General features: G+C 46.4%; 1 protein-coding gene across 1 annotated transcript in view; it reads left to right on the forward strand.

Annotated features, from left to right (window-relative positions):
- The window catches only part of PROS1 (protein S), an 858,149-nt gene that overhangs the window by 418,731 nt on the left and 417,707 nt on the right, over positions 1-21,711 (forward strand). The window lies entirely within an intron of this gene.

Consider the following 21,711-nt stretch of genomic DNA (forward strand, 5'->3'; position numbering starts at 1 on the left):
CACCATGTTAAACAATTTCCGAGAACTGTCAAGAATCCTTGGCAGGCATTCCCTGCTTCTTTATCCTGCAAGTGACTTGATATGTACATTACATGCCATCAATATTTGTAATCTCGGCTGAGATGCAACACACACTTTTACATGATATGATCAGCAGCATATCACACAATCACTTTGTTGTCTCCCACGATGCTCTGCCAAAAACGGCAGAAAACCATTCGCTGGCCAATGGCAGTTTACGGTTTCGGCCACTGTTTTATAAAGCGTAAGCCAAAGTGTTTACTATATCCATCTGTTAATTACAGAACACTACTTGGGCATTTATACATATTTCTATATTGTGTTTGTGTTCATGGATTCCTTTTTTAAAAAGCAACTCCCAAGGTTTAAAGTTTCTACATTGTGGAAAGATAATAGCGATGCATTTTTCTATTTAGTTAAAATGTAACTGCAATCTGAACACATCCACACAATCTTTCTTTTCATTTGATATTGAACGCAACAATACAGGATTGCGAGTTAACATGAGGGGGCTTTCTGACTCACATAAAGTATAGCAATGTGAATTGTTATCACTAATTGGTTCCACCAAAGACCGGTAGGATCATAAATACACGCAACATTGACACACAACTATATCTGTGAAGTAGTCTATTATTGAAACACAGCTTTTTAAGGTTTAAAAGTTTCATAAATTCAAACTTAGAGCACAGTTCTTTACTAGATGAGTAATAAAGCCGAGTTGCCAATTTCAAATCAACGCAATAATGGCATGAAGACCAATATTTATTTTCTGAACTCTGGTGGATAAGCATTTAAACACAAATGAAACACAGAAGTGGTGACATCGCCAGGATTCCCAGTGCAGGGTTAGGTTTGCACCCATATACAAGTGGCCTACAGGAGGAGTCCTCAGAAACTAACGGAGATCGATTTATTTTATGATACTATTTTCTGTTCCATGGTCAAGTTAATGTTTATTTGTGTATGTATTTATTTATTGCGCATTTGTAAGGTGCTTATACAGCAAGAAATTGTGTTTCAGGGTGCCCACAGGGCAAAGGGAAGGGAACAGGGGAATAAAAGGCAAATACACTAACACTGATGTACAAGAGGGGGTCTTAGTAGGCCTTGTGAGCGTTCGGAACGTGCAAGTGCAGAGAGAGAGGAGGAACAAGGGAAGTGCTAGAGGTTCCACAAAGGGGGAAGTGCCAGAGAGTAAGTTGCATGCAACAAGTAAGTGACTGGCGGAGATCACTAGGTGAAGAGTGGTCACCTGCCAATACCAGAAGTGCAGGCCTGTGGGACAACAAAGGCCAGTGGGTGCCCAAAGCAAGTGCTGGGAGAGGGCAGAGGCTGAAGACGATTCGACGGAAAGCCACGGCCAAGGATACATAAGAGCCCAGGCCACCAATCTCAGCGACTGTGGGGTTTAGCATGGGCGGGGGAGGGGGAAGGGAGGTGAAGAGAAAAGTCTTGAGGAGCTTCCCGGAATTTGAGGAGATCTGGCTCAAGACCGATAGGAAGGGGAAGGCTGTTCCACAGGAGGGAGCCAGCCGAGGAAAGCGATCGACCACTGGCTCGCTGTTTAGAGAAGTGCTTGACACACAGAGAGTTGGAGCTGGAGGAGCATAAAGAACAAGAGGGAGAGTATTTGGTGAAAGTGAGTTGTAGATAGTGTGGTCCCCAGCCGACCTTCTGGGTGATACAGAGGGCTTTTAATTTGATCCTTGCAGCAACCAGGAGCCAGTGGAGAGATTTTGGGGCTAGAGAGATACAGTCCCTAGACTTGAGGTGAAGGATAAGTCTTGCAACCCTATTCTGGATAAGCTGGAGGGGGGAGAGAGGAAGAGGGTAGATTAAGGAAGAGGCTGTTACAGCAGTCCAACCTAGAGAGTACCAGAGCTCTAGAGACATTGAACTTCTGCGGAAAACTGAGGAAAGGAAGGATACCTCTCAGGAGGTGGAGTTAAAAGTGGGTCTTCTTGGCAAGCTCCAGGATGTGAGGGAGGAAAGAGAGAGGAGTTGAAGATGACTCCAGGGTTTCTGGCTTCAGATGAAGAAGGGGTAGAGCCCATGGAGGGTGGCCAGAGTGAAGGGAGGAAGGGAGGGATCAGGAGTCCCAATAGGAAGGACCTCAGTCTTGCTGGCATTGAGAGTTCATTAGAGGCACACCAGGACTCGGTAGCAGATGGGCAGATGGGCAGACAGTAATGGTGGAGGAAGTAGAGAGAGGATCAGAGGGAAGTTTGAAGAAGAGTTGGGTGTCATCTGCATAACACTGAAAGTGAGGGGAGAAAGTAGAAATGAGGAGAGCAAGCGGGGCGAGATGGACATTAAAGAGCGACGGTGAGAGGATGGAGCCCTGAGGGATGCCCCTGTTTGAGATAGAGGTGGGAGAGGAGAAGGAGCTCAGGATAACCTGGGGGGATGGTCAGCCAGTCAAGTGCCCGCTCCGAGATACCAAGGGTATCATGCAGCCGTTTTATGAGGATGGAGTGGTTAACCATATCAAATGCAGAGGAGGCATAAAGTAGAATGAGAACAGCAGTGGGTGAGTTAAGAGATGCAAGCAATTCTTCATGGATGTTCAGGAGTGCAGGTTCTGTGCCTCTGGTTGCTCCGAATCCAGATTGGTGGTTGTGTAGGCATCCAACGAGATCAGTAAGCTGTGTCAGTTGGTGGGGAAAGACAGCTTCAGCAGAAGTTTCCCAAGGAAGGGAGTAATAGAGACGACCGGTAGTTAGCCGGATACACGGGGTCGGCAGAAGGCTTTTTCAGGAGGCGGTACACAAGGCAGTGTTTGAGGGCAGAGGGGAAAGACCCGGTAGCAAGTGAGTGATTGCAGAAGTCAGTAAGTGCAGTGGCAAGGAGCCAATGTTGTCCTTAATAGTTCTGAAAGAACAGGGGGCACCTGTTTGGAGGAGACTTTCATAAAACGGACAGCCCCAGGGACCTCATCTGTGGTGATCAGAGAGAAGGAGGAGAGGATGACTGAGGGAGGATGAGAGTCCGAGGATGGCAGGGGATGGAAGGAGGGGAAAGGGGAGGAAGAAATAATAGTTCCTTGCAGATTTTAAAGAGATTAGCCGTGTTACTGGATGCTCCAGAGACGTGAGCCTGGATGTGGGCCCTCTTCTTAGAATGGATGGAGAGACGATATTGCCTATGGACAAGGCAACAGGCCAAGTTGTCGGAAGATGAGCTTGCGGTTTGTCACCTCCGTTCCACAGCTCTGCACATGCATTTCAGGGCTACGAGATCAGAATCGTACCAAGCGTTACGTTTGGAGACATGTTTCAGGTGGCTCCTCATGACTGGGGCAAGAATGTCAAGAGTGTTAGTGATGGCTAGATGGAGGTTGCTGAGAGCAGAGTCAGAGGTAAAGTCTGCAGTGAGAGGAGAGGGGTGTCAAAGTGAGTGCAAAGGCAGCAGCTGACACGTTTTTATCAGTCGGATGTCCATGAATGAGTTTGGCAAAGTTGGTGGAGTTGTGGTCACGGGGCTGAGAGGATACAGGTGAGGGGAGAGGAGGGAGTGTATGATCAGGAGAGCGGGGTGGCAAGTGGGGGGAGCACAAAATCAGAGTGGATAAAGGCATTGAGAGTGTGTTCAGCCGAGTGGGTAGGACCAAAGGGGAGAATGGAGAGGGAGAGCGAGGAGCAGAGGTCACAGAAGAGAGTGGCCACTGTGATTGAGGAGTCAAGGTGGATGTCGAAGTCACCCAGGAGGAGGAGTTTAGAGGTAGATGTCAGGGGAGAGGAGAAGAAATCAGCCCATTCTGAGATGAACATATAAATGGTGGCAATGGTCCGGGAGGAAGTTTGAGAGATGACTAGCTTGCAGACCATGTTCTCAAAGGAGGAGTATGGTTGGGCGGGTACTCAGGAAAGATCAAGGCAACCCCACCTCCAGCACTGTTCGGGCGAGGCTTGGAGATGAACTTGTAGCCAGCAGGGACAAAGCGACTGAGCTGGCATTGAACCACGTCTCAGTAAGAGTAAGGATATCGAGGTGAAGGTCTTCGAGAGGAGGCAGATGTCAGCAGAGTGTTTGATAGCAGAGCGAGCATTAAGCGTGGCTACATGAAGCAGGTCTCTGCCAAGTTATTCCGCGGAGCGGTACAGGGGCATGGTTCACCTGTCAGGAGAAAGGGAAGAAGAGTGAGGGAGAGGAAGAATGAGTAGCAGGCATAGGAAGGAAGTTGATGAGGGATGGCAGGTGCCAGTCAAAGAGGAGAAGGTTGGGTTGAGGACCCTGAGCCATGATCGTGCCATTGCGATAGACATTAATGATACACCTGGATGATGAGATGCTTGCCAAGAGTACTTCCCATCTGGTACCACCATTAATGGGTGAGGATGAGAAAGGTGAGAGATTAGAGATCCGATGATTAGTCCAGAGATCTGGGGAGGGGACAGAAAAGTGGGTATCAGTGACAATCTGTCTAGAAGTTGCACTGACGTAGGTGTCCGCAATGGGGAGACAAGGGTTAGTGGCCTTTTTTCCTTCCAGACATCATGAGAGAGGGAGGATAGGTGATAGTATAGCATTTAGAATAGATAGGGGAGATGGTGAGTGCCGTGGGGGTGAAGGAGAGGTGAGGGTGGAGGATAGAAGGAGAAACTGCAGGCACAAGCACAAACTCACCAGGCGGCCTAGCTGCGGAAAAACGGTGTAAGGCACGCAGATGTAAGGCACACCAAGAAAGTCGGACAGCACACATGTAGTAGAAACACTTGGGTACAACGGGGAGGGGTGCACAGTTGCAACAAAAAAAACACACCAAAGTTCGAAATTTCCAAAAAGCACACAAATGCAGTACAAAAGGGGTATAGTAAGGCATAGGAAAGCAGAAATTGACTAAAGGCACAGCTAGGATAAACATGTGGGTTAGCAGAAAGGTATCAAGGTAGTCCAGAACATACTCACAGGAACTCTTGAAATGAGGGGAACAAGGCTCCAGGTGAGGATCAAGTTTGTGCAGTAGGTGGCTGCATGCTGGAGAACTGATTCAGGAAGGTCGGAGGTGGTGGGCAGCATGTAATTGTGCGGAGGAGGGCCTCCGGGCCCTTCCAAGACCCAGACAGGCTCAGGCCGTGGTCTTAGGTGTGAGCCTTTGGAGGGAGGCCGATGTTCGCCTGCCGGCTTCCCTTGATTGGGAAATGAAAAATACTGATGTCCCAATCAGAGAGTTGAATGAAAGGGCAGAACAGGCACTCCGGTGATCGCTTCAGGCGGCAGACTTATTTGAGCAGAATCTGGAAGTTTTAAAGGCTATTGCATAATTTTACCAAAAGGTTTAAAACCGTATCAGCCTCAGAAGGGTGCATACATGTGAACTCATGAAGTGCAAGCAGGCTCCGTGTATGGGACCTGCACAGCACCTGAGCTATCCTCCCAGGCCTGACTGACCATTTCGAAATAATGGGGTGTTTTGGTAATTCCCTTTTGCTCGCTAATCCACAAGGCACGGCAAGCAGGAAAACATGTATTGTTATTAAGCATTTGCATGAATGTATCTGAACTGTTGAATGTGGGTTTGGTTTCAGAGTCCTTAAGCCATTGACTAAGCTGGCCAGTGCTGATGGGAGTTGTCCAAAACATCTGGATAGCCAAATGTTTGAGGACACTGGCAACTTGTCAGGGCTGCCTCTGGTGGCCCAGCCTCCTCCCCACTCCTTCTCTTCCACCAGTCAGTGCCTCCGCCTCCTTCCACGAAACAGAAGATTAGCAATGCTGGATGGCCTGGGTGCACAAACCGGCATGCTCAAACAGTATGAGTTTTCCCCTCTCCATCCATCATGGGGGACTCCTTCTCCAGGGAGGAGAACATAGCTCTCCTGTCACACCTGCAACCATCTTCACTTTCACCTCCTAGTGTCCTGTGGGAAATGAGAACCACAAATGGGAATTGGCAAAGCAGAGTGAGAATTATGTGGGAGCACACAATGGGAACCTAAAAGTGTGAAACACCAACACAGCCCAAGAAGCAAAGTGCAACCCCAGAATTACAGTAAATAAATCATAACTTTTACTAATACTAGAACTCTACACAATAAACCAACAGACCAGGAACTGAGTCGAGACAACAAGACCCATGCAAAGGAACTGGAAATGGGGATGCTATTTCGAGTAATAATATTGGCAGCAAGAAACTTTTTTCACCCCTTTTAAAAATGTTAAAAGGCGACGCAAAAGGCACAAGCCTGAATGGCAACTGTTTTTCTTTTTTCATGTGAGAGATGAACACACTGAACAAACATTAAAACCAGGGAGCACAAAACTGCATTGCAATAACATAGTAAAGACTAAGACACAACAAGAAACACAAACTGCTACAATCCTGCAAAACTCTTAAATGCCAAAAAACCTCTGTGTGTGCCTGACCGATTTACTTCTCCCAAAGCCTACTGACCCCCAAAAATGAACAAGTAGTGATATGACCCTGATATATGGGGTCAACCTTCCTTTGCATGATTCTAGTGCTCTGATTGGTAGAACAAACTCAACCAATAAATCCGGGATTCTTCCAGAGTTCCAAGGCTTTGGTAGAATCCACCAAGCCATCCACCAATATGTGGACGATACTCAGTTGTACATGAGTATAAATAAAGTGTGCGGAACCGCATTTGTTTCCGCACTTATCTTGCCATCATCCTGTCCTGGACACCTCAAACTAAACCCACCCAAGACTGAATTCATCCTCATCGGTCCGCCCGCTAAACAACAAATTGTCCAACAATGGTTCAATGATATGCACCTAGAAGGATTTGATCCACAACTCTTGGACTCGGCAAAATCCTTAGGATTCACCATTAACAGTAGCCTATTCTTCCAGAGAAACATGGCGAAGAAGGCCCAAACAGCCTAGCACCGAATCTCCACCCTTTGCAAAATCAAAACCTTCATCTCTCCACAGGACGTCCAGACTGGTAGTACAGGCCCTTGCGGTCTTGCACATCAATGGGGTAAATACCCTCTTGACTGGGCTCCCGGCTTCTCTTTTGGCTCCCCTAAAAGCAGTCCACCGTGCTGCAGCATGTTTTATCAGGGGTGCATAGAAATTTGACTGAATCACCCCTGTTCTACGCAAACTACATTGGCTTGCTCTTCAGGAAAGGATACTGTTCAAGACTGCATGTATCGTCTACAAAGCAGTCATGAGTAGCGCACTAGCCTACCTGCCGGCTAAGCTCCACATATCTAGTGGCATGCGCTCCTCATGCAGCAAAACGATAATCCGGCTTGAATCATAGCTCGTCTGCAAATTGAGGACCTGTAAACAATCCTTCTCTTGTCACCCACCCACCCTCTGGAATTCGATCCTGGTGTTGGCTCGGAATGCCCCCACAATTCTTCAATTTCACAAATCTCTCAAAACACGGCTTTTTCAACATTTGACCAAGGCCTAATTCCAATGGATGCACACACCAACACACAGACTTCAACTCACAGTACTGCACTACTGTTACAAGATGCCTGCCCAAATGCTGGCTACCCACACTCTGTGCAATGCTCCGCTGCTCTCGAGCTAGGTTTGCGCTATAAACAGTAGGTAAAATAAAATAAATAAGGCTCATGATTGGATGGCAAATCATTGCGTGAGACTTGGGAAGCGTGCTGCACGTTGGTCCTGGCACTTGTCTATGCCAAATTGCTGTCCCATTCCCACAGTGTAATTACTCTTTCCAAAAAGATTTGTAGGGCTCTCTGTTCTGTTTTTATAAGAGTTCATCCAAGCCTATTTACTAAAGATCCAAATGGATACTGTAGGGTATAAAAGGGGAGGCTAGTTGCTCTAGGTACAAAAACAATTTCTTGTATTGGTCTTTGTGGTTGGAGAAGTGGTGCTCAGTTGATCATTTTCGAAAATGTCCTCACTCGCGTCCTCAAGGTAGGCATGGATGCTTGAATCGAGATTGACAAGTTGGTGTGCAAACAAAAAGGATAGTAGCAGAAATTTGACAGTTTGAGGGGGAAATTTCACGTGCATTGGTAACCCCCATTGTGGGGAGGGAAATTCTGAGAATTGAGTAAACGCCCTTTAGGAAAACGGACTTTCCCTCCTCCTGTTTGGAAGTATCTTCGTCCACAACCTGCTGTTACGATCTATATTCCTCTGATTTGTGGCAGATGCCTCTGGACTACCGAGCTGCTGGAACTGCATATCTGCCCAAATTGTTTAGGCTTTGTGGTGTTGGTGAGGCCAGGAGGATGGGCATAGAAGTGGGGTGGTTTGGTTTGGGGTTGTGGTTTTTCCTGATGTATTGTGTTGCTGTATGTTTATGTAAATACCTAATTAAAATGTTTTAAAAAAAGCATGATGTTTACATGCCTTCTGAAGTTTAAAAGCCGGGTTCAGAATTGAGTGCCATCTTTGTCTCCATCGGGCATGGGTTGGTTACTAAGGATTGATCTGGGGTTTTTCAGGGGCAGAGGGGCAGACATTTTGAGATGCTTCCTTTTTGTATATTAGCATGTGCTACTTTATCCTGAACTCTGTTGTGTGTGCTACAAGACCAGTGCACACTAAATGGCTGTCGACCAAGCAACTAAAATAAATATACCTTTTGTATGGACTCCACTTTATTGAAAGTGATGACTCTTACGCTGAATTCTTGTCTGCTATGCCCACTCCTCGAACGTGCCCTTGATTGCCCAACCAACACTTTCAATACTTAAGCTAAGGGGAGCCTGGGGACCCCTGCCTGGCCGACTGCACGAGCTTGCTTGGACCCTTGCCTCATGGTTCTGGGGGTAGCCCCTCTCTGTAAGCCCCCTTTGGGGGTGATGGACATAATGGTGCTAATCATCACGCGAGTTTAAATCTGAATGATCGACTCCACCTACCCTTTAGCATAAGAATATATGAGGCTGGTCGGTACCCCATCCCCTTAAAAGCTCTTCAGATGGTAAAGTGTACACTGCACAGCGATTGAAAGTAACCCCAGTAGAAGCTTCATTCATGTATTTAACAATATACTGGCTGAACGTCGATCTACACACTAGTGCACAGATCCATCTATAAACCTACGCACGTGGCCACCTGTCCTCATGGCTCTTGTCCTAACGGTGCCTTTATGTCCCCTGTGTAGCTTGGTAATGGAAGATAACCCGTGGTATTCGCTTTCGCAGACGACCCAATATTGTGGAATCGTATAAATTCTTGAAATCCCAGCACCAACATACCACCATTCATACACAACTGTTTCAGTTAACTGCCAGGTGGCAACACTCTGGAACTGGTGCTCATTTAGCGTGGGTAAAAAACAAAACAATCTGCCTTGTGTCAGGGATGCCTGTGTTGCACTCTGGGAGTGGCCATATGAAGAAGGCATTGTTTTTTCATAGAATATAATGTGCAGAGGTTAGGTCTCTCTCCACCCTGCAACTTCTTCTTTCCAGAGGTGTTGCTGAGACGGCGGGCGGGCGGGGGGTGGGTGTGGGGGGGGTATAGTCCCAGGTCTTTTGGTTGTAGCTCCAGATAGAATCTCAGGGGCTACAACATAAAGGTTAGCTAGACCAGCGTCCCGACATTAGCGTAGCCTCAAATCTTTTACAAACCTAGCAACACCCCTCCTTCTTGATAGGTTTTTATGTCTGCAAGGAACCATCTTATTGCAATATATAATAGAATGTTTTTGCATATTTGGCTGTTTTCGCCTAAGCTAAGGTGTGGGAGCCCCAGGTGTTTTAAGAGGCAAACACTCCTGGTTCTGGTATGTTTTGTGCTCTCCCTATAAAAACCTATGGTTTCACATGGCTCCAGTTCCTAACTCGTACTCGATTTCTATCACAGCCCCCAACTGAAAATCAGTCCAAAACACACGTGATTGGCTCTCTGCTTTGTCATTCAAAGCAGCGTCCTTCCCAAGTTGCATAATCTTCCCTAGCACAGCACTGCCACCTGCAGTGAAGAATGTCACCACAGTGCCAGCAGCTGGCTAATGGAATGCAGTAATAACACTGCTCCAGCAAAGAAGAGAACAAACTTCACTCTGTTCCCCAACAGCAGCTCCCAGGGGAAATCTCACAGAAGACAGAGGCTACTATTAACCCCGTTTTCGATGCCCACCCTGTTTTTCAATGGGGACTGTGGCCTTAATTGATTTTAATTATAGTGTCTGTTTAGTTCTATTACTTAGAAGCCGGTTATCTTATTTTGCTTTAGAGAAGTTTAGTATACTGTAAACTGCACGAATCAATGACAGAATTATGAAAATATGCAGAGTGCATATGCATCTGATGGTTTATGCCAGCTGATAATCTGATGGCAAAAGTTATTATGAAAAGCCTGTGAAAGCCTTATGTTACGAAGTGATCCTTATCCAACCAAACAAAATGTAAAAGTAGCACAATGGAAGATGTCATCAATTAATTAGCATGCTATCTGCTTCCGGTACAAAGGGCTAGGGAAACAGGTTATGTTTTTAGTGTTGACTACATTTGTGGTGAGTATTGCTTGTTTACTCTTGTACATTTCCCACTTCAGAGTGAAGTGAAGGAGGAGTGTTCAGAGTAAAGAATGGTCCAGTAATAGAAATAAAGTTGAAAATGTGTTATCGCCAAAAAAGGCAGTTAGTAATAATATAAGCACAGAGTGAGCGTTTTTTTGGTAAAAAGTTTTTTAATTAAATTCAGGAATAGGCAACATGCTAGTCTACCAAGTTGTTGTTTGATTGTGCAAGTTTGTTGTAAAATCAATAATTAAACTATTGGTACATTGAAATGTAAAATGTTTTGATCAGCTGTTGAGAAGCTAATGTGAATAATTTCAATGTTTGTTAAAAAGTAAAATGTATATGTTTAACAGTGACGCAAACCAGGGAACAACAAACACCCCTACACAACCAGAGTAACCGGCTTCCGCCAACACAACGCAATGCCACATGTATCAATGTATGTATGAGTCAGCCCCCCCACCTCCCAAGATGTTATCTAGACAGGCAGGAGATAGAAACATAAAATGGTGGCTTCATTTTCTTATTCTGTTAAGAGCATTCTTCAAAGCCCCTCGTTTTGCATGGTCGTATGGCTTCTGCAACGAAGAAAGCAAACCAATTGCATAGAATAAAAATGTAAATAATTTTCTAAGGAAAAGTTTTTTTCCCAATAATTTGTATTGATTTTAAACAGCGTAACCTACAGACATCAATCAATGATCCATAACATTGTGCATCAATAGTGTCCGTCTACCTACCCCCGAAATCCCCCTTGCCCCCAACTCCAGCGTATCCCACCTTTGTACCACATCCTATTCATCATCTGACACAAACTATACATTGGTATAAACCTCTCGCGTCCCAGGAGAGACTCCCCCACCCCCTGCCCCCCTTCCTCTGGGGCTGCACCATGCATTGACACCGACAAGTCTTGTACCAATTGCTTCCAGGAATCTAGGGATGCCTCTGTTAATCTTGGCCACTATGTGCCGCTTCTGCCACACTGCAGTTTCCTCCCTTGACCATTTCTGAAGGTCTCTCCACCATATGCCCATCTCTGGTTCCTTGCGTGTTTTCCATCCCATAGTGATTCTATGTTTCGCCAGTATGTTTGCTAGGTCCTTTAATTCACTAACATGTCTCGCCCGCTTCGGGCGTGCAAAAATACCGAACATGCAAGCTGCTGGGGAACTTGCATCCAATATTATACCCGTCATGGCCAAGGCCCAAGCTATCTTCTCCCAAACGTGCCTGATCTCTGTACCTGCCCAAAACATGTCTAGTAAATCTGCATCAATCGTTCCACATTTTGGACAAACCTGCTCCTTTGCATTACTAAACTTGGCAATTTTCCCTGGCATCAGGTACGCCCTATGGGTGACATACAGTTGGATCAGCTGGAGCTTTGCATTTCTAGAAACCTTTTTATGGTACATTAGTGCTCTGCCCCAGGACCCATCTGTCAGTTGCTCATGCAAGTCTGCCTCCCAACTGCGCTCGGTCTGTGCCATCATATCCTCTGGTCGTGACATTAACAGCTCATATAGCCGTGACACCTTGTGTCCCCCTTCTGAAGTGTGATACAATGTTTTTATGAACTCATCCTCTTGTAATATCCCGTCAGGAACAGGCCATCTACCCTGCACCCTCTGAAGTAATGCTGCATGTGTGATGTACTGTCCGGCATGTATGCCTGTTTCAGAGGCAAGTGTGACAAAATCCTACAATTTACCCTCCTGCAGTAGGTTGCCCACTGTCGCCACACCCAATGGTTCCCAGTATTTCCTTATCTTCAATCTAAGCTGCGGATCTTCACATTTCAGCGACACTAATGGTACTTGGGGGTCGGGGGGAGACAGTGAATCTATCTCCATAAAGCGGCACGCTCTTTGCCATGTCTCTCTGGTCAGCTTCAAAAGTAACAGGTATCCAGGGGGCTCTGTCGCGCAACAAGATGGCCACCTAAGAGTGGAGCTCCTCTCCGGCGTATTATCCTTCTAAAATGATATCCTGTATCTGCCTTCATCCGCGCTACTGGACCAGCGGATTCGACCATTGTACCTATCCTGCACCCACCGGGAGAAACAACGGGCGAATTCGGACCCAGCATGCCCAGATAGGTACGGACGGGGTGGCAGGTGGGGGGCCCTGGGCCACTCCTCAGCTCCGCAGTAATCTACGCGAGTGCCGTGGCTCTGGGTGGAGCGTGGGCCCTGCAGTGGGCGGGTCCGGCCCCGCGGGCGGAACGGACTCCCTGTACCGGGACTGCCTCGAATGTCACCCGATAGGAAACAACATTCGCTCATCGAGGACGGTGTCCTTTCTGGTTGGAGAAGTGCCTTGAGACCTGAGCTGCATGCGCCCTGCCCCGTCCTTCTGCTTCAATCGCCTGTATTCTCCTACACGGCCTTGGGCGGCCGGAACCCCCACTGATCTCGAACACTGCCATAAAGAATGGGGGGGAACGAAACGGAAAGTATACGAGCCGTCCCAGATGCTAATTCAGTGGCCGACCTGTGAGCGCGACCGCGCGGGGCAGGTGGTACGGGCCTGCTGCGGACCGGACCCGCGAGCAAAGGAGGGAAGCAGAGAGGGATACTGTGAACAGTCCTGCTTGGCATCTGCGCGTGGGCCCCCAAAGGGAAGCTCCTGTTGAATCAAACGCAGTCCATCCCACGGCGATCGTCCCACGCACAGTGCCTTCCTCGGGCCTGTGGCCCCGAGGCCGACAGCGCCTGTTATCATATTGCGGCTTCTACAGCAGGCCCACTCGCAGTCCGAGACGAACCATCCCCCAGTGGCCCTCTACGATCCTCGCTACAACGGATATTAATATTTGGACACCTGTGTGATGCCTGGAAAAAACGCACTCAAGGGCAGGAAGACCGGGCCGATGGATTCTTTCACGAACTCACAAGCAACCGCAGAGGCATCGGGCCCTTCGACAACATCTGACCTCACTGCCACGGAAGACTCCAAGTTCGACCATCTTTTGACGACGGTTCAGAATGGATTCCTGGCGATAAATGTCAAGCCGGACGATATTGTCTCCACGATAGGCTCCCTTAAAGCAAGGGTGGATAAGGAAAGTGCCAGAATCACTGATGCCGAAAACAGAATAAGTGCAAACGAAGACTCGACCCATCAAAACACTCAAGACGTAGCTGGCTTGAAAAGCGAAATGAATAAACTCTGTGATAAGTGTGGTGATTTGGAGTCAAGTTCGAGAAGGAACAATATACGCATTGTCGGCTTAACAGAATCCTTTTGCAAAGGCCCGATGGAGACCCAAATCGAAGCCCTTTTGAGGTCCCTCCTAGGTGTTGACTCCTTCTCTTCACAATTCTTGGTCGAACGAGCACATCGCACCCTGGCTCCACCGCCCAAACCGGGCCCCCCCTGCACGATGGTGGCAAAGCTTCTAAATTACAGAGACAGAGATGCGGTTCTGAGGCTGGCAAGGAAAAAGGGCCCTTTGATACACGGCAACGACAACATACACATATATCCGGATTTCTCTGCGGGAGTCCAAACCCAGCGACGTTCCTACAAATCCATCAAACGACAGCTGCGGGTGAGACAGGTTCCATATGCGCTGTTGTTTCCAGCAAAGCTACGGATACAACATGGCGGACGTGCGCACTTCTTTGACTCTCCGGCAGCTGCGTTGGCCTATGTGGAATCTGCTATTCCTCTACCTCCTGGTAGGAACGAACCTGATCAAAATCTACTTCAGCAGCCGGTATAGTAATCTACACGGCATACTGTCCGACGGCAGCTATGAACCATCTTCTACCTACAACAAATCGTCTATTCTCGTTTCACCAAAGACAGGCAGGATTGTTCTTTTATTTGCGCTTCTTATTACTCTCCAACATTCAAGGACAGTCGGATGAGACTCGCTCAGCTATGAAGACGGTGTTGTAGCACTCGCCCCCCTCCAAGAGTGAAACCACAGGGTTTTAAATGGGGATCATCATCAAGTTGGGCCAGATGGTGTGGGTGGGGATGGGAACCGGGAATTTGGGTCTGTTTAACCAGCCAGAGGTATGGTCAAAAGCCCCAGTTGGGCAAGTTGCGAAACAGTTTACTGTTGTGTTTAATGTTAATGTTGAAAATGCAGTCACAAGTCATGCGCTGATTCCGCCACATCGTCATCCTGCTCTCCCAAGATTGTCTTTACACCTATTGACATGGCACATAAACCCCACACTTCCAGTGGGTTGTCGCTTAAGCTGCTAACTTGGAACATCCGGGGTCTGAACAATAGAGCAAAATCCAGCAAGGTGGGGGCATACATCAACTGGCACCGTCCGCATGTGGTAATGCTTCAGGAGACCCATGCTCTCCAAGAGACTAACGAGAAGATCTTGAAACAATGGGGTAACAACAGGTATTACACTGAATACTCGTCACAGAGCAGGGGTGTCCTCACACTAATACATCCATCGCTGGGGTTCGTCCCCGAAAAAAGTAAATCCGACCCGTTGGGTAGGTATGTGGTGGTATGGGGCACAGTAGCTGGGGAAAGAAGGGTGGTGGTCAACTCCTATGGTCCAAACACGGACGACCCCGAATTTTATGCCCATCTCCTCACCGAAATCGACACGACAACTGATACATGGGTGCTGTGGGGTGGAGACTTTAATACTATCCTAGATGTGCTATTGGACAGGTCCTCCAGTCGACAAAGGTCACTCACCAGATCCGCTAATACCATCCATCAGGGCCTACAGGACAGGGCGCTGACCGATGCCTGGAGAGGGGTACACCCCACAGACCTTCAATACACTTTCTATTTGTCAGCCCATGATTCTGAATCCAGGATTGACTACTGGTTCATATCCGTTCTCCTGCTGAGCTCCGTGGTGAGCTGTGAAATCCTCCCCCGTACGTTTTCTGATCATTCCCCAGTCACTCTTGAGATATCGCTCCAGAATATTAAACGTCCGTCCCCGCGCTGAAGAATGCCTCCAAACATCCTGAAGGACCCCAACTTGGTTGAATCGTTGCAAACTGAGATGGAGGAGTTCTTTCAGCTGAACTCGGGGTCGGTGGGGGAATGGGCTACGGTGTGGGAAACGTTTAAGGTCTGGGTGAGGGGTAATCTTATGTCAAATACCACTGGCCTCCTAAAAAGTGTCAGATCCAACCTTAATAAGACCGAAACACACCTGAAAACTCTTGAAAACAACTATAGTGTAACACATGACAAGAACATATTGGCTGATATCAATGCACACCTCCTTAGATTCAATGAGCTAGCAATCCAAGAACTACAATACATGTCCACTCCGACCAGGGCCCGTAGATACGTTGAAGGAAATAGAGCAGGACACCACTTGGCATGCATATTACGAAACTAACACAATCATGCCCCCATCGCAAGCATAATGACAGACAATGGTGATCCCGTGCACACAGAGGAAGAAATCAAGGCCGAATTTGCTAAATATTACACCAACCTATACGCAAATCATGATACACGGAGTCTTATAGACATTGGAACAGACTTGAACGAGATAGATCTCCCTACCCTCTCACCTGAGGACAATGTTGTCCTTGAACAAGAAATAACCAAGGAGGAAATCACTGAGGCAATTAAAGCACTGGCAGCTGGAAAAACCCCAGGCCCTGATGGCCTAAGTTCGGACCTCTATAAAACATACACAATACTATCCCCTATTCTAACTCATGTATGGGAGGAAGCCTTGTGCTCCGGCTCTCTCCCAGATTCCATAACCGACGCAGTCATAACGGTCCTTTTGAAGCCTAGACGTCTGGCCCATGGCTGCTCGTCCTATCGTCCACTCTCCCTAATAAATACAGACGCCAAGATATATGCCAAAGTGCTCGCAAATAGACTTCTCCCTAAAATGACTTCCCTAATACACCCTGACCAATGTGGCTTCATCCCGACGAGATCCACTGCTCTGAACCTGCGTAGACTGTTCGGAATTATGGCCCAGATCAAGCCTGATGCGCAGCCAGTGGCCGTCTCGTTGGAGGCCGAGAAGGCATTTGACTCCGTCTCATGGGCATACATGTTCGGCTTTGGCCCGTACTTCACACACTGCGTCAGGCTGCTCTACACCTCTCCCAAGGCTAGGGTCCTAACAAACCGCACACTCTCTACCCACTTTACCTTGCATCGGGGCACCAGACAGGGTTGCCCCTTCTCCCCATCCTGTTCGCACTCACTATCAAACCAATGGCGGCTGCAAGCAAAAGAGAATAAGAATTGAGGGGCATCAAGTTGGCCGGCAGCTACCAATCTATCTCATTATATGCGGACGATGCTCTATTGTGTATACGTAAACCGGAAAACAACTTAGAACCCATATTGGCCCTTCAAGCACACACGGCCTACGATGGTCCCCGGAGTACATCAGATATCTGGGGATCCATGTATCTAGAGACAAACAGTCACTATATATATAGATAATTACGAATCCATTTTACAGACGATCCACACCAAACTCCAGATCTGGACCAAGTTGCCCATATCACTGGCTGGTCGGATAGCTGTGCTCAAAATGGTGATCCTCCCCAAACTCCTATATACCTTTAATAACGTCCCAATATGGCCAGGCAGACCCTTTTTTGAAAACCTGCGGCCCCTGTCAACCACCTTCATTTGGAACGGTGGGGCTAACGGGCTCAAATGGGAAAAACTGGTGGAACCCTACGACACGGGGGGGGCTTCGCTGCACCCGATTATGAGCTGTATTATCTTGTGTCTCAGGGTCATTATGCCAAATACTGGCAGAACCCTACATCAGAAGCACCTCATGTCCCCATTGAACGGCACTCGGTCCGCCCAACGGAATTGCGATCTATTATCTTTGCGACATCTTATAAAGACGATTGTAAATTTGACCCAGTAGCTTGCACGATCGCAGCCTGGGCTGCAATTGGCAAGCGCCTCCACATTGAGATTCCCTATAACTCCCAAGCTCCATTGTGGAACTTTCCGGGCATTGCCCCCTCGTATGACCATGGTATACAGAAAGCCTGGATCCCAAACTATGACATTACAATGAAGGCTATGTTCCCCAATGGAAGCTTCGTCACCCCCGAAGACTTCGCTGACACAGTGGGTAGGGGCCAACTTGTCACGTTACAATATCATCGTATGTAAGCGGCGTTCAAGAAACGCTGGCCATCATTCCCTGCTGATTCGCCCGAGCACCCTTGTTACCAGGCACTTCACTCACAGCCTCATATAGGCGTCTCCATACTGTACAACATAGTCCAAACACATACAAAGTCCTCCAACAATATAAAGTCCACCTGGGAACAGGACATGGGTACAACAATAGAGGAAGGAACATGGTCCAAGTACTGCCTCCTTACAAAGAAGGTCTCCCTCAACGCGGGGCTCAGACTCATACAATTCAAAATGCTCAATAAACTTCACTATACCCCTGTTAAGATGGCTAAAATCAAGGTGTCCATAAACACGAATTGTCCCAAATGCAATAACCCTCAAGCTGACTCATACCATATGTACTGGGCCTGCCCTGAAATAATTGGATTCTGGAAGACAGTAGCAAATATACTGGAAGACATTACGCAAATTCCCGCACTACCCCCCAAAAAATATCTGTTTGGCGACATCGGAAAATTCCCAGAAAAAACGAGGAGGCTATTCAACGTCGCATGTGTGGTGGCTAAAAAATGTATTTTGCAAAAATGGAAAAGTCCCCACACCCCCTGTGCAGAACAATTCTTAAAATCACTGGCATATGTGCACGAATGTGAAGAAACGTACGTAGGTCTGGTCCCCTAAAGACATTTGGTCAGCGTTCAGGACTTACCTTCGCACCACCCCACCTAACTCGGAAGAGGACGATACCGACTGAATGTGTGCTTTAACCCCGGCAACAAACGTTTAATATCATAAATTGTGATTTTTTTTTTTTATATAGGTATATGTATGGGAGAAAACAAAGTGTATAACATGTATACCCATTACCACGGAGTGGTTCATGCGTGTGTATTGTGAATTGCAACCGAAAAATAAAGTTTAAAAAAAAAAAGTAACAGGTATCCAGGGTGCATGACTTTAGGGTCCATATTCCTTCCCTCAGGAAGAATGGGGCATAATGTGGCTGCAATAGCAAGGTGTCCTGGGACTGCACAAATTGTAACTGACACGTACAGAAAGTAAGCCTCGAAGTGCGGAGCATCGATTCCACCCTGGGCATATGGTCTTTGCAATTTAGCAAGGGCCATACAGCATCTCAAGTTATTCCATAGGAAGCTATGACATATTGTGTCTAACCTCTTGAAGAAGCCTCTGGGTATATTGTATGGCACGTTCATGAAGAAATGGAGCAGCCTTGGCAGCACCCCTCTCTTTAACAGTGCCACTCATCAGCGAAAGCAGCAGCTTCCCCCAAAAAGCCATGGATCTCTATTTCTTTTAATCGTTTTCTCTGTGTTTTGCAAATGTTCTGTCTTGGGGTCGTGATAAATAGCTACCCCTAAATATCTTAATGTGGCTATCTCCCATTTCATCGGCAGCATTGGCAACCTGTCCTGAGTTTTCCTTTTGTACCGTGCTAAAGGGAACAAGCATGAATTCTGAGCGTTACCCGTAATACCTGATAGTGCTGCGTAACGTTCCAACACATCTAGAATATACTGAAGATTAATTTCAGGATGTTGTAAGTATGGGAGCATATCATCGGCATAAAGGGAGAGCAGATGGTTATTACCCCGTATAGTTATACCTGCGTCTCGATATTTCTTACGAAGATGTATTGCCAGAGGCTCCAAGGCTAGTATAAATAGCATAGGAAACCACAGACAACCTTGCCTGGTACCTTTACTTAGCTGCCATTGATCTGAAATGCACCCACTGGTCTTAACCCTGGCCATCGGACTCCCCTAGAGAAGCTGCGCCCACTTTATATATGTTGGTCCCAATACCGAAGTCCTTCAGCGCTGCCAGCAGCCATGGCCCCCTGACCGAATCGAATGCTTTAACTACATCCAGTGAAGCTACTGCATATTCAAAGTTTCAAAGTTTATTAGATATACTTCTAGCCAACTGGCTTTGTATAACACAAGATTTACACAAGATACATTTCCAATTTTAAAAGGATAAAACAAATAAATACATATATAATTCTATTCAAGACATTTTAAAATCACCACAATCTTTAGATAAAATGCAACCATAAAATAAATCCGATTAATATCATTGCCCATGATAAATATTCCCCATAGGTCCTGAATTTCATTCGTCAATTGTAGTGTTATAAGATTTCAAATACTTATAACACAATTCATACAGACGTTCACAGTCCATGAGCAAGTGGTATAGTGACTCAGTAGTTTCATTTCCACATAAACAGCACTTACGCAAATCATAAGGTAGACCTAACCTCTCACCCTTTCTAGCGCCTCTGAGGTATTACATTTCAGTATTAAGTATGTGTGAAATGTACTTACACTTGGATAAGCATTGATGTACTTCGGTGTAATACACCGGGTTATCCGTTCTTGACAATAGGGTCCACTCTGCACCTTTGTCGCCAAGTTTATTAAATTTTGTTCGAAGTCAGTTTCCTTCAATTTACATTTTAACCGGTTTTTCACTCCATACATTTCAATATGCCTATTATTGGTTAGCTCACCAATCCATTTTGTATGGAGAGTTTTCAATACTCCCATGGTACCGACTAGCACATTACCTTCTAATCTCAGAAACGCCTTTACATAGGGGACTATTATCACATCTGTTTCTAGTTTACATATATTTTCAAAGCACAGTACACTTTGGTTTATATAAGCATATATTATCCCCTTTATGTCGAATTCCAAGTAAAGATATTCCACACTTACATTTTGGGGTAACCGCAGCAATTTACAAAGCATTTTTGCCTCAAATGTCACTAATCGTTTATCAAATTTGTGACCCCATATTGCAATTGCATACATTAGGTGTATAATCTAAGATTAGCAGGTCATCAGCCTGTGCAAGCCATCCAATTATCGCATTGTTAATCTTTACAGGATTAGCATTTATTAGACTAAAGGCTGCCTTCATGTCTGCTAGATGGAGATTAAATAACACTGCTGCGACCATGCACCCTTGCTTGACTCCACTGCATGTTGCCATATATGCTGAAAGTTTACCCATTGCATTTAGGCGAATATGAACATTAGTATCAGTGTGTAGTAACATGAGCATACGTAATAGACCCTTAGGAATGCCCCAAAAACTAGGTTTTTGCCATAAATGATATCTCAACACCGTATCAAATGCTGCGGAGAAATCGATATATGCACAATACACGTCTAGATTCCGTTTATCCCAGGAATACACCACTGTAGTTGTCAATATCAACAGATTATGTAAGGTGGTAGACTTCTCTCTAAACCCAATCTGGTTTGGTGGCAAGATTTTCTTTGCCTCTATCCACACATTCAGTTCTTGTAATATAACACGAGAGAATATCTTTGAGATGTCGAGCAACGCTAACATGCAAAAGTTACCAGGACAGTCCCAGGCTCCTTTTTTGTGCACTGTGAGTATATGGCTAGACTTCAAGACTTAGGGATAACAATAATTGCACCTATTTGTTTAAAGAGAAGATGGAGAGCTGCAGCCCAGAGATCAGGTTGCTTTTTGATGAGAAGATTGCAGACCCCATCGGGGCCTGCAGCACAGGACTTTTTAAGATTTTCAATTATCACTTTGTTGTCCAAAATCGACACTTTGCAATCCCAATTCTCCATTGCTAGAGGGAAAATATCCTCACTTGGTTCCTCTCTACCCAATGTGGATTGTATGTGGTTACCCCATTGCACCTCAGTGATACCATTTTTTGTCGATTCCCGTTTTTTATGATTCTGCATATTAATTCATACTATCCTGAGTGTAATCTACGATATGGTGCAAACTCCTGATGTTACATGCAATATTTCTATTTGGAACATATCCGGACTGGTCTGGGTGGATTCGTTTTGATATTTCCGGCTTGAGCCTATTGGCCAGTAGCGCTGTGAGTATCTTCCCATCTTGATTAAGCAACAATAGGGGCCTATATGAGCCAAAGTAGTCCTCAGGCTTGTTGGACCTCAGCAATGGGACAATTATAGATTCCCTTATTGACACCGGCAACAAGGTTGTTTCCAACGCTACATTAAGCATTTCCAACAGTGGGGGGGGTACCGCATCTGTAATGAACTCTTTGTAGAATTCACTGGGTAATCCATCTGCTCCCGGAGCTTTGCCAGTTGGCAACCCCCT

This window comes from Ambystoma mexicanum, chromosome 7p (assembly GCF_040938575.1).
Source record: "Ambystoma mexicanum isolate Mex_15411 chromosome 7p, UKY_AmexF1_1, whole genome shotgun sequence".
NCBI classification, from domain to species: Eukaryota; Metazoa; Chordata; class Amphibia; order Caudata; family Ambystomatidae; genus Ambystoma; species Ambystoma mexicanum.